This window comes from Lissotriton helveticus, chromosome 6 (genome assembly GCF_964261635.1).
Source record: "Lissotriton helveticus chromosome 6, aLisHel1.1, whole genome shotgun sequence".
In the NCBI taxonomy this organism is placed as follows: domain Eukaryota; kingdom Metazoa; phylum Chordata; class Amphibia; order Caudata; family Salamandridae; genus Lissotriton; species Lissotriton helveticus.
Genome location: NC_136067.1, coordinates 381,450,770 through 381,465,286, shown reverse-complemented (window position 1 = coordinate 381,465,286; position 14,517 = coordinate 381,450,770).

The window sequence follows — 14,517 nt, the reverse complement described above, 5'->3', positions numbered from 1 at the left end:
CACCTGGTTTAAGCATCATTATCTTTACCACTTCTCTCAGTGTATCTGGTAATGTGCTCTGGCCTTATCATAAACTTCCTTTTGCTGTTCCACTATCTGCTCCGTATATGTTGGCCAATCACCCTGGACCGGTGATAATTCCAACCCGGTCGGGGTCTAGAAGGATCCACGGGGTAGTCTCCCACAAAAAGGACTTCAAAGCACTATGCTAACATTTCATATTCAATCCCAAACAAAGTCAGAAACGGGAATGGAGTGTCAGTCAATCTGCTAAATATTCAACATTTTTGTGTGTCCACTATGTCTGTATGATAATTAGTGGGCACGTGCAAACACGCCGGGCGCGGGTCAGAAACAGACGGGTGCGTCTGATTGAAAGTAATGGTTTGCAACATGAGCACGATGCGGGACCCTGTCACGGCGTGGAACCAGCTACCCAAATGCTGTTACGAACGTCCCGTTCGAAACAGCATTCGGGTAGCTGGTGCATTTGGGTAGCAGAGTGCTTTGAAGTCCTTTTTGTGGGAGACTACCCCGTGGATCCTTCTAGACCCCGACCGGGTTGGAATTATCACCGGTCCAGGGTGATTGGCCACCGTACTCGTCCATTGAGACTCGGCCCTGAAGAGTCAGAGTTGATTGTACTCTGATGAAACACGTGTCGGCTGATGTCCATGCAAACTAGCATTAAACCAACAAGAAAAAACGTGGCAAATTTCTCTCTTTTGTTCATATGCTCATGATTTGTACATACTATATGTTATGACTTTATGTGTGCACAGGTCCTTGGTAAATGTTGTACAGGTTTGGAGTTCCAAACACTAGTTCAGGGGTTGTTAGGGTCACCCCTTGCCTGTTAGCACCATAACACTTGAACGCATGTAGACCTGATAGTCAGTCACACTGCAGAGCACAAGTTTCCCTTTATACTATAAAACCCTACCTGGGGATAATCATCTCAGAGGTCATGCTAGGTTTCTCCCACTTCAGTATTCAGATTAGTAACTTGATGTGTCTCCCTCCACTTTCTGCCTGTGCTCCATATGGGTTAATTTATCCATTGTATGCCAAGTTCTCAATCTCCATTTGTATTTCTAGCATTGTTCTGTTTTTAGGGGACTGTTGTTCATTGAAGGTCTGCCACTCATCCTTCACGTACCCAGCTTGTCTGGTTCTGAAAAGTTTACTCATACACTCAACGCTCTAAGTTGCTTTTTTGGCTTCCTACTCAGTTGTCGTATTATCTGCAGAAGTGTGAATGACAGTGTAAATTTCACTACTGAATCCCCCATCATCCAACAAGTCGGGCCTTAATCTTCAAGTATGGATATGGAAATTGACATTGCTCTGCAAAAAATATACACACAAGGGGGGGATAGTCTGAGAGATAGCTCCACATATATGCCGGCTCTTCTGTCTTTCCAACTAGGTCTTGTGACAGTAATATCTGGCCCAAGCTGCCAAGTTATCAGAACTTGAAGAGTAGGAATTTTCCCTGTAGTGCTTACCATATATCTATTTACACTGTTTCAGCCATGACATCATAAGGTCCTTCATCATGTGTGGTTTTGTGTGCTCTTTAGGTGGGAACCTATTTATACTACAAAACTGAAGACAATTGAAATCTCCTGCCCAGAATATCGGGGCATCCAGGTAAGTGGCCCGTACCCCAAAAAGGTACAGTAAAAAGAGTTGTCATCCATGTTTGAGGCATAAAGGTTCAATAATGTTACCTCCTCTCCATTCAGCAGCCTATGCACCAAAATAAACCTACTTTCCAAGTCTGCCTTAGAGAAGATAAACTTGAAAGGTATTTCAGGTGCCAACCATAGATACACTTCTCTGGACTCTGTACTGTCTTAAAAAGAAACAGTCTATATTGCTTGAAATATTCTCCCAAACCACTGATGTTCCACATCAGTATTCTCATTGTTTTCTTGTGCCCCATCACATGACTTTCCTTGAATTCCTCCCTCCTATTTTTCTACCGACCTGAAGCACAAGCCCCAGGGTTCATTCATTGCCTCTGATCCCTGTGACTATTTAGCGTGGCCACTGCACCCTCTGCTTCCCTGTCTTGCGGCTTTATTTTGAGTATGGTGGTCCACAGACCGCCAGACTCACAGTGGTGGTCTCCCTACCACCGTATTACGACTAGGGCATTCGGGCCACTCTGGGACCACCACATCCGCTGCAACCATGTGGATGCACACAGGGGGACACAACATTACCTGCACGGCATGGACTGCAGCAGACAGGGTAAAACTCTTAATCACACATGGCTTGGGGGACCAGGGGGCCTGTAGGACCCCTTTTGTTTCCTCACTGCCCCACTTTTCATAGTGTTCGCACCACCATGAAAAGTGTGGCGGTGACAAAAATCGTAATATGCTTGGCACACCGCAGCGGCCCCGCCAAGCATATGCGACTTCAAAGCGGAATTTTCTCTTTGTAAATGAAAACAGCAGTGCCGACCCCATGCCATGAGTTTTCTCCCGTGGCGTGGGACCATTAAAATGTTTTACTTTCACTTACTGCCACATTTTGAATAGTGTTATGTGACACTAAAAACATACCATTTGTTCACCCACTCTAAATAGGACGGGCAAACAAATGGAAAACCTCTGGCAGCCTGACGAAGTAAGAGTGGTCAGCAGGGTATGTCTGCGGTGGAGAGGGAGTAGTCTCTGTTGCTGAAATACTGAATGGACCTTCAGTACGGTGGAAAAGATACTTTGATGCCATTGCAATGGAGTACAGTTTCTGCCCAGGCTCTTAGTCTTTGTGAGGAAAGGCTTGCCTAAAACAATAATAAATGACACTGGATCACAATTTAAATCTGTGATTGTGGGCACATTTCTGGAGTTCACCATAATACCTCAGCATATCGTCCAGCTGGTAATGGCGCTGTGGAGAGGTTTAACACAGTGAAAGGGGACCATCCAATTAGTTGTACTGAGTAAAAAGAATTGGATAGTTGAAGTGAAAAAAATTCGATGAGCATATCTGTTAACACCCTCTTTCACAGGGTAGAGCCATTTGAATTGATGAGAAGTAGAAAACTGTATACCAAACATAATATGGGATGGATGTGTGTGTCAAGAAAGGTAGAGTGGTCTCCTGAGGTTATAAGGAGAAATATTAAGAAATTCAAGAAATGTACAAACAATGCAATGGTTCTAAGCATAAAACTACTAATATTATGTTAAAAAGAGATTGGATGTGCTTAAAGAAAATAGGAACATTTCCAAAGGGTGCAAGCTGTTTCTCAGAACCTTTGGATGTTTTGGAATGTTTGAAGAATCGTGTAGGACTGAGTGATGGAAAGGTGTTGCATTTAAGCTGTATTGCCAGGTATGAATGGAATGGGTGCAGTAGTGACACATTTGAATGCTCTCCAAATCCTTAGCATACAGAGCATACAGAGCATATAGAAATGAAAGGTCAATTGAACAGTGACATGATCTTTGACTCAAAACCCGTCCAGAACTAGAATTGTCCAGAAGTAATCTTGGCTTTAAAAGTTCAGTAGGTTGTTCCATAAATCTGCCTACTAGACTTCAGGATTATATCTCAGAAAAAGCTTTGGACAACAAAACGGATGTTATTTATGTATAAGCTTTGGATATTTAAGTAGATAATATTTATGTCTCATTCTTAGTTAATTTAAATTTTCATTGTGTTGCTTGGATACAAAGGAGTGATGTGTTTTGAGTTGTGAGGCGGATGTTCCATGCAACATCATCTTTACTATGATGTCATGGAATCTAGTGTTAGAAGTTGTTGATGTTTGTATTTAGCAACAGTTGCTGAAGACGTGATAAGAGAGTTGACGGCATCACAGAATTACTAAATAAACGTGATTACTTACCAAAGAAGTGTCTAGAATTCCTTCATTGGACACCACACCAACACACATCAGTGCCTATGTGTTAGTTATACATTTTATTCAATTTGTGTTTTTCTAGATAGCTGCAGATGGTAGGACCTCAAAATCCCATTATATATTTCCGTGTCTATGTTATTGAATGCTGTCATTCCAGTTTGTCTGTGCTTCAGTCAGACAGTGTCAAACTTTAGGCCTAGTTCTATTTCTATGGCATATCTTGGTTTTCAGTTTCAGAAATGGTCACTTTAGTCATTGTCAGAGTAAAACACACAACACATCTTATGTGTGTGCGTGTCTGTGTGAGTTAGTGTCAGTGAGTACAATAATGCGTGACAAACAGGAGGAAAAAGAGGGTGTGGGAAAGTGAGAAGGAAGGGATAGAATAAAATTTGGAGAAGGGCAATTTAGGAGAGAGTTTGGGAGGGAAACAATTATATGATACAGGGGAAAGTGCATGTGAGGAGAATTTTAGTGAGACAGCAGAATGTAAAAGGGCATGTCAATGGGAAAGTTACACAGAGAAGGAGCGAGCTGAACGTGAGACAAGTCTATCTGTAAATGGAAGAAATAAGAGACAATTTTAAGAGGAACTGGGGAAGAGTAAGGTGTGTAAGTAGTGACCCGGGAGGGAGCAGGAAGGGTGTGAGGGTGCAGAGAAATAACCCGTGCTAAAGAAATGGGTGTGAGATAGTGTTAGAGCTACTCTCTGGGTACCACCCCACCAGCCCTGGCCTGTCTCCCTCCATGCCTGCTGGTTCAGCCCTCTGTGACTCCCTACCTAGGCTTAACAACTCCTTTTATGACCTCAAGTCTGGCACCTCGTGTTGTGACCACCCATCTGGGTTCACCATCCCATGATTGTTACTGCTTACACTACAGTCTGAGGTGTTAGTATTTCTAAGTATTGGCAATAATCCGTTCTTATGAGCTGCTGTATCAGCAGTAATCACGTTCTGTAATGAGAATATTATGAGTAATTATTAGAAATAAACAACCTTCATGCTCTGCAATATTAGCAATACATATGCTTGATTCCCTGGTAATCTGTTGACATTGTCTTCCCTTCTCTACCCTCACGCTCCTATCATCCAATGTATTTGAATTATTTTATCTGAGGACCAAGTTGGATTGCTCCAATGCAGGCTTTTTTTTTTTACTTTTTATTATATAAAACAAAAGGAAACAACACATCAAACATACAATCAAGGCAATACAGCAATAATACAGCTATTAGGTCTGTGCTCAAGGAGGACGGGAGATATAGGACAACAGGAGAAAAGATTTTTTGAATACAGATGAGGGGAGGGTGCCAAAGGTAGAATTGCATATGAACAGTACAATATACCACAGCTAGAAGGAATGTAGGTCAGGACCACTGGGAAGGACAGGAATCACAGTGAGTGGGGGCGTACAGATATCTCCACGGTATGAGTTCCACTGGTTCCAAATCTTTCCCCATTTTTTGGGTCTGCCTCTTGCCATATACACTGTCTTCTCTCTGAACATGCACCAGTCCAGACTCTCTTTCCAAGCAGTCACTGTAGGCGGCCTCGGGGACCCCCACAACTGTGCAATATCCCTCTTCGCAACCATATTGGCAAGAGTCACCCACCGAAGCTGCGACACGTCATAATCATTCGGACCCCACACATTCAATAAACATTGTCGGGCTTCCGGCATCATCCCAACACCCGTTACTTCATCCATCACCTCATGTATACGTTTCCAAAATCGCACCACCTCCGGGCATTCCCATATGATATGGAGATAGGTGCCAAGGAGACCACACCCACGCCTACACATGCCATCCATGGAGTAGCCCATATGGATCAGACGGGGACCGGTGACATAGATTCTGTGGAGGATCTTGAGTTGGACCAGACGGAAGCGGGCCGGAATCGCCACCTCCCTGGGAGAGGAGATCGCGGACTGCCAGTCCTCATCATCCAGTTCAATACCATCAGCAATCCAAGCTTCACGAAGGCGATCAAGCAGACTCGATCGGTCATTAATCATTTTCTTATAGAACAATGAGATAGTACTGTCTGGCACATAACCGTCTAGTATACGATCTTCGAGGGGGGAGGATTCCGGAATATCACTACCCACTGGCAACACAGAGTTCAGAGCATGGCGTACCTGGACATAACGAAATGTTTCCCTGTCACTCAGCTTATACTCTACTTGCAGATCTGAGAAGGTCTTCACCTCTCCTTTAACCCAGAGATCACGCACTTTACTAATACCGATCGTGTCCCATTTATCAAATCCCTTCGTCTTCCATAGGCCACCCAACTTCGCAGAGGCATAGAGCGGAGTTGCACCAGTTAGTTTATCACTCCAGCCCATAGCCGCCGTTGCGCTATGCCATACCTGCACGGCTATAGCGGTAGGTCCTGAGAGTTGTGAACGCAAGGGTCCCGAATAAAGCGTCCTGTAGTAATCACCACCCGGGAGCAGCCACTTATCCATTTCAAATGCTGGATTCAACGCCGGGCCATACACCCCGTGGTTGATGGCAGCAAGGTGGGAGGCCCAATAATACCTACGAATATCCGGGAGCGCTATACCGCCATCATACCAGGGAAGTGTCAATTTTGGAAGAGCGATGCGTGAACGTCCGTCCCATATTAATTGCCTCTGCAACGATTCTACTTCCCGAAAATATTTCAACGGGATGACATCAAAACTATTCTGAAGTGCGTATAGGAACCGCGGTAAGGACATCATCTTAAAAAGGGCCGCACGCCCTAGGGGAGATAATGGTAATTTACGCCAACGCGCTACATCGGAGCGCAACCTTTGGAGTGAGGGGAGTAAATTGCGTTCGTAGCGAACCGCCGGATCCAACAAGATAAACACACCCAAGTACTTAAAGCCAGACTGCGACAACTGGATGGGACAGCCCCGAGGCAAACGAGGGACATCACCCGCAAGTACATAAATGTAGGATTTCGACCAATTAATGATAAGGCCCGAGTTCTTCCCGAAGGAGTTAAGTACGTCAAACAATACGTTGAGCGATTTTTGGGGAGATGTAAGGTACAATAAAATATCATCCGCGTATAAGGAAATACGATCTTCAAAGTCCGGCGTCCAGCGTATACCCTTCATCGAAGGTTCCCACCGTAGCCAAGCGGCGAGTAGGCTCCAACGCCAAAGCAAAGAGGAGCGGGGACAACGGACAACCCTGCCGCGTGCCCCTCCCAAGAGTAAAAGGCATGGAGACACGGCCATTAACCACCACCTGTGCCAGTGGCGTTTCTTACAGGAGTTTGACCCAACCAATAAAACCAGCGCCGAATCCAAATTTGGCGAGTACCGCCCAGAGATAAGACCATTCGATTGTATCAAAGGCCATCATGGCGTCCAAGGACGCCAAGATGGCCGGTTCATGCAGCGTCGGGGCCCTCGCGAGAACACCATGCAAACGTCGCAAATTTAACGCCGTGTTACGGTGCGGGATAAAACCCGATTGATCCGGATGAATCAGGTCGCTAATAACCGTAATCAGACGATTAGCAAGCAGTTTGGAGAGGATCTTAGGCTCCGCATTTAAGAGCGAAATGTGTCTATAAGACGAGCAGCGATCTCGTGGTTTACCCTCCTTATGGATCACCACAATGGTAGCAAGACGCTGATCTCTGGGGAGGGAGCCACTGTCTCGCGCAGCCAAAAACATATCACGGAGATAGGGCGCTAGAGTATCAGGGCGTAATTTATACAGTTCAACAGGAAGGCCATTGGGACCCAGAGGCTTGCCGGAACAAATGGAGCGTAGCGCGAGAGCCACCTCATCCACCAAGGGCGTGGCATCCAAACAGTCCCGATCCGATTCCGACAAACATGGAAGTGCTATATCTCGAAGCAACAACTGCGAATCCTCCTCGGGCCTGTCGGACACCGAGGTATAGACCTCCCGAAAATAGTCCGAAAAGCATTTAACAATTTCAACAGGGTCCGTTACACGCACACCACCACATGTCTCAATCACTGGAACCACTCGACTCGCTCTCTCCCTTCTGTCCAGCCAGGCAATCAATTTTCCAGCTTTATCACCCACATCATATAGCCGTCCCTGCTGTTCCCTACTCATCATCTTTGCCGCATCAGTAACCAAAGTTTTATATTCTAATTGTTTAAGGCGGAGGACATGTAATGCTTCTCGATACACCTCTCGTTCCACTGCAGTCTCCATGTCTGTGATTTCAGTCTCGAGCTGAACAATCGCCTCATTCTTACATTTCTTAGCACACCCCACCAAAGACAATGCCTGTCCCCTGATCACAGTCTTAAAAGCTTCCCATAACGAAACAGGCGAGGATACAGAACCAGCATTCTCAGTAAAATACAGATCAAATGATTTAATCAATTCAGTGCGAGTCTGAGGGTTAAGAAGATACCAGGGGTTAATCGGGGCCACCCTCCCTTCGGCGCCGATGCCAAGATTAAAATGAAACCAAATAGGGGAATGGTCGGATATACCCCGGGCCAAGTGTCTAATCTCCCCAATCGAAGGGGACAGGGCAGCCGGTATCAGGATATAATCCAATCTAGAAAGACTACCATGAGCTCCCGAATGGAAAGTAAACTGTGTTTGCTCTGGATGCATTAGTCTCCAACAATCTAGTCCCAATGTTTCCAGGAAGTCACCCAACCAGGATTGCGCAGCAGGAAGATCTCGGGGCGGATAGCGGTCTATTCTGCCAGAAATGACGGAGTTAAAATCACCACCCAGTATCAAAACACCCTCCGGGAGACCCAGAACCATCCGCCCCAGGTCCGTAAATGTTGTGGATTGTAAGCCCGGGGGGACATACACCGACACCAACGAAATTGGTTTTCCCTCCCACCGCCCAACAAGTGCAACATATCGACCCCTGGCATCAAGGATCACATCGTCAACCTCGAGGGGGAGGGAAACCCTAAGCAAAATAACTACTCCTCTAGAACTAGATGTAAATCCAGAATGGGCAGCAAGACGATAACCCCGTCTATTAAGAGGGTGACAAGTATTTCCTATCAAGTGTGTCTCTTGTAGCAAAACGACCTCAGGCGAAAGGCGCCGCAACAGCTGCATAACCACCCCTCTCTTTATCCGATCACCCAACCCATTCACATTCCAGCATAATACCCTCAACCCTCTACCCCCATCCAGATCAACAATGAACTCCCATCGCAAAACGAGCATCACACCAATGTCAAAGATAATGAAAGTACCTTGCCTTGAAAAAGAAAAAACAAACAATCCCAAAACATGGCCCTCCTTCCTCCCCCCAAGGTTCCCAACACAACTCCCCCCCACCCTGCACCCCTGCACCGACTAAAAAGCCACCCCAATTTGCAGTGTGCATGTCGCCCTAACAATTACAAACAAAGAACTAATCTACACAAAGAAAACCCCAGAGGAGGAAAGGGGTCCCGCCATCCCTGCTACCTCCCAAGGTACGAATGGAATGATCAAGGAAGTCAGTGAGCCTCATTCGGACACGTTGAATAGTGTTCCGGACACAGGCACCATAATCATTCTTGGTCCATCAGTCCCCCCTCAGCACCACCAGCATGTTCCTGGCCAGCACGGCGAGCCGGCAAAGTGTCCAACCAATCACTCGCTTCCTCAGGCCTGACAAAGAAGAATGTTCGATTGTCATATTCAACACGCAGTCGGGCCGGGAATAACATAGCATATTTTAGTTCCATGTCTCTTAGTCGCCGTTTCACCCCTTGAAATCCCATTCGTTGTTTCTGGACCGATTGAGAAAAGTCCGGATAAAAGTTCACAGCAGCGTTCTCGAACTGCGTAGGGCCGCTTGTCCGTGCCGCCTGCAGAATGGCGTCGCGATCTCTGAAGTTGAAGATCCGTGCAATAATCGGACGGGGCGGAAAACCGGGCTTCGCCTGTCCCCCTGGCACTCTGTGCGCACGTTCGATGGCAAAGAATTTGCTCAGGCCCTTGGGTGCAAGATGATTAAGAATGAGGTCCTCCACTCGAAGATCAGTGGCGAGTGAACTAGAATCTTCCGGGACCCCAATAATACGCACGTTGTTGCGCCGTGCACGGCCTTCAAAATCCTCTACGCGACGAGCAAAAAAGCCATTAGCAGATCTAAGGTTGCGCACTTCTGTTTGCAAGTCGGACACATCCGTGGTAAGGCTGGATGTCTTTAGGTCCAATGACTTCACCTTCTCGTTCGTCTTGGCCAAATCAGTTCGAATGAGGTTGACATCAATAGCCACCGTGTCCAACTTCAGAGCCAGGGCTTCATACTGTTGGCCAATAGAAGACTGAATACCAGCAATGGCGCCCATCACGTCCTGTAGCGTTAATTCCGCCGATACAGCAGGATCGTCGACAGCCTTCTCCCGGGCCCTAGGTGCGCCACCAGGGGATCCTTTAGAAAGTGTGTAGCGATCCATGACATTCGTCTGGGTTGAACCTCCACGGATAGTGGTCTTGACTTTCCGTTTTTCACCCTCGGGCTTGCCCGTCATGGCGAGCCGGGTGCCCCGGAGGGAGGCTTGGGATCTGGTCCAAATGGCTCCTTAAAATGCACACACAAGAATACAGGAGGCGAAGTTGGGCCAACTTGAGTCCACAGCCAAACAGTCGCTAGCTCGAAGCTCAATGAGCTGGCATCGGAGCTCGTCCGATCAACAGACACACCGCAGATAGGAGATAGTGCGCTGGAGAAACAAAACCGAAAGTAAAGTGAGGCTGTGGTCCGATCCCCTCAAGCCATTGTTGTTAAATTACGACCTGGGCACTGCTACAACTCAAGGTCCAGGCTGTTCCATAGAGAAGGCCACAAATTTCAAGACGGTAGAACTCGGGGACCCTGCGTCCGATTCCGACCCAAAAACCTGCTAGTACATCAGCCGGGTTGTGTCTTCAATGACTTTCCATCAAATCAGGATATTATCCAGGGTAAATGCGGGAGGCAGCGAGGGTCCTCGGGAGCCCTGTGCTCACGCGGCCATCTCGGATGAGCGCGTAGCTCCTCCTCCCTCCAATGCAGGCTTATCAAGTGTGGTGGCTCTGTAGGTCCATCGCCTGGCTATACAGTCATGCAAAGGAGAGGGTTTGTGGACAAGCGTGCTGCTACCACTGGTCCCCATGCTCTGTTGCTGCCATGTATACCAGTGGGAATATTTGGCTTTGATCAGATGGAGAAGCATCTCCCTGGGAGAGGATAAGTAATGTGACATGGTCCACATGGAGGTCAAGGCAGCTTGGCAGGTCAGGAGTAGCCAACTTAAATCCTCAATGTCTTAATTCAGAGTCAACAGTGTACTTGGAAAATGCTTGTTGCCACAACAGGAGTATGTGAGTTCCAGCGTCACTACTTTTCTGTAATAACAAAAAGTCCTAGCAAGCAGTGGGACAAAGCTACTCTTAAAGTCTCAGGTCCTGATTTATTATGGGACGTTAAAATTGCCCAATTCCCAGGGCCTAATGGCAATGGATGTGCTGATATGTGTACAACAACAAACTTAAGTTCTGTAATTCTTAGACGCTAGTAAAAGCGGTGTTTTTGTCCTTATAACTCAAAATTGAAAATGGGTTTTTGCTGGATCATCAATTTACCGGGAAAGTTGCAAATAATGACGACCACGTTATCATACGTGCTGAAGAACGAGAGTTAAAACTGGGAATGCACTTGACAGTCACCAAGTCGGGAGCATGCCCGGTCATGTGGCATGTGGAACAGCACCATTACCAGGTCGTGCCACCGTCAATTGAGTGCAGGCTGAACCTGTACCACTAACAGACTGCTAATTGTACCCACACCACAAATAGAGGGCAGATAGCACTCACACTGGTACTGAAAATGATGGCCTGCAGCAGGAAGTGATGAGGGCAAGTACACTCATAGGTGAGGGCGGGTGTGTTTTTCAAGTGAACACCTGCCCTGTGCAGCCGCAGCACTGTTGCAAGGGGTCAGAGGAAGGACTGCAGAGAGAAGCGCTGAATGAGAAGCTGTGGCCTACAAGATATACTGGGCTGAACTGGAGGGCAGGAACTTGACAGTTGGTGGAGTCTGATGAAGGGAAACCAGAAGACGGAGCAAGCTGCCTTTGTGGTAGAGGACCAATGGAAGGAGGTGTGTGTGTCAGAACACCAATGGAAGGAGGTATGTTTGGCAGAGGACCAATCGAAGGAGTTCTAAAGAGCTGACTGCTCTGGAAAGGACTTCTCCTGCAATCGGTCATTCAGTTAGCCACACTGTCGCCCTATGCCCAGAGATCACAGAGCAACTGGTGCCTTCAAGAAACTCGCAGTGTTGGTTTCTTCTCGAGGGTTGGGAAGCTCTCCACCCGCAAGGTGCAAGCCACGGAGGAAATAATAAAATGACTATGAAAAGATTTCACAGTCATTTGATTTTTACGGGGTCAGTGTGAACTGCAGCAGTGCCAGCCCGAGCCCAGAGACATGCTGGACGTGTTGGAGGCAGAGGAGGACTGCAGCAGGACTGACTGGAAGTTACAAAGTGGGCATGTCACTTTAGAGGGCGGTTTTGCACCGGCCAAAGTGATATGTGCACTTTGAAGCTCTCCATCCATCTGTAATTACCCTTTTTTATATATATATCTAAATGAAAATATACCAAGGCACTCCACTGCATTGATCAAAGGTGTTTAATTACAATGTGGAGGACAACTCGTTTATGCTTTCACATCTAGCTCATGTAGCTCAAGTACAAGCTACATTTTCCCTGGAAACTATGTAGTGCATAAGTGGTGAAAATGACAGTTGAGACTGATATACATATGACTGGGTCCAAACTGGAATGGCATGGTGAGCAAAAAAACATTGGATTTTTGCCCAGATCTCTGTACTGGGGTGGCTGTATGACATTGTTCTGCATTCTGTCCATCAATTGTTCTTTTTGAATTTGTCACCCAGAGTGAGACGGGTATGCTCAGACGTGGGTCCCCTGCTCGCTACGCCACTGGAGTCAAGCTGTCCTGGCTGATGACGGCTGATAGCCAGAAACCGGTCCTAGGATGCTTGATTCCGGTCCAGGGAAGTCAAGGCTTGGCAGTTCGGGCTGGACTGTTCCCATGGGGCACAGGGTCAAGACTGATTTGCATATGGCCATGTCTGAACTGGGGTGGCGTGGTGAGCAAAATAACGATGGATTAAACCCAGATCTGTGACTGGGGGTGAATGTTTTGCCAATGTTCAACATTCCGTCCATCATCTTGTGTGTTTTGCTGTTCGCCCTATGTGGGAAGGGTATGCCCAGACGTGGGTCCCGTGCTCATTACGCCACTGGAGTCAAGCGAACCTGGCTGATGATGGCTGATAGCCAGAAACCGGTCCTAGGATGCTTGATTCTGATCCAGGGAAGACATGGCTTGGCAGTTCAGGCTGGACTGTTCCTATGAGGCACAGGGTCAAGACTGAATTGCATATGGCCATGTCTGAACTGGGGCGGCGTGGTGAGCAAAATAACGATGGATTAAACCCAGATCTGTAACTGGGGGTGAATGTTTTGCCAATGTTCAACATTCCGTCCATCATCTTGTGTGTTTTGCTGTTCGCCCTATGTGGGAAGGGTATGCCCAGACGTGGGTCCCGTGCTCATTACGCCACTGGAGTCAAGCTATCCTGGCTGATGACGGCTGATAGCCAGAAACCGGTCCTAGGATGCTTGATTCCTGTCCAGGGAAGTCAAGACTTGGCAGTTCGGGCTGGACTGTTCACACGGGGCACAGGGTCAAGACTGATTTGCATATGGCCATGTCTGAACTGGGGTGGCGTGGTGAGCAAATTAACGATGGATTAAACCCAGATCTGTGACTGGGGATGTTATGTTATGTTATGTTATGTTACTTTAATTCTTTTATAGCGCACGGCAACTCCAGAGGAGCATCCCGGCGCTTTAGCAAAGAAAGGAACAGCCAAAAGCAACCACACAACAAAAGGAAGAGAGAAAGGAACTGTTACCTAAAAAGCCATGTCTTCAGGTCCTTTCTGAAAGCAAGGAGACAAGGGGCCGATCTCAAGGACAATGGTAATTCGTTCCATGCCTTGGATGTCAGATAGCGGAAAGATCGACCTCCCTGACGGGCACGGCGAATTACAGGGACAGTCAACAAGGACAGACCCGATGACCTGAGAGTCCTGCTTGGCACATACCTGGAAAAACGTTTCCCAAGATATTTGGGGCCAATACCATGAAGGGCCTTAAAGGCCACCGTCAGGCATTTAAAAAGGACTCTCTTGGAGATAGGTAGCCAATGAAGGGTGTTCAGTAAGGCAGTGGCACCAGCTCTCCTCGGGAGACCAAAGATGGCACGGGCTGCCGAATTTTGGACCACTTGCAAACGGGTCATAAGATATTTCGGTAGACCCACAAAGAGAGCGTTTGCGTAGTCCAGTCGCGACCCGATTAGTGCCTGAACGACTGTCTTCCTGTGGTTGAGTGATAGTAGAGGAAGAAATTTCCTCAACATCCGTAAGATGCCGAAGCATTTCCCAACAGTGGACAAGATGTGAGGTCCAAAGGATAAGTCACAATCTACTATCACCCCCAGATTTTTGGCCTTAACAGCGACTTTGTCAGGAGGAGACATATCCAGTGGCCACCAGGATTTCCAGTCAAGTTCCGGTGCGCAACCGA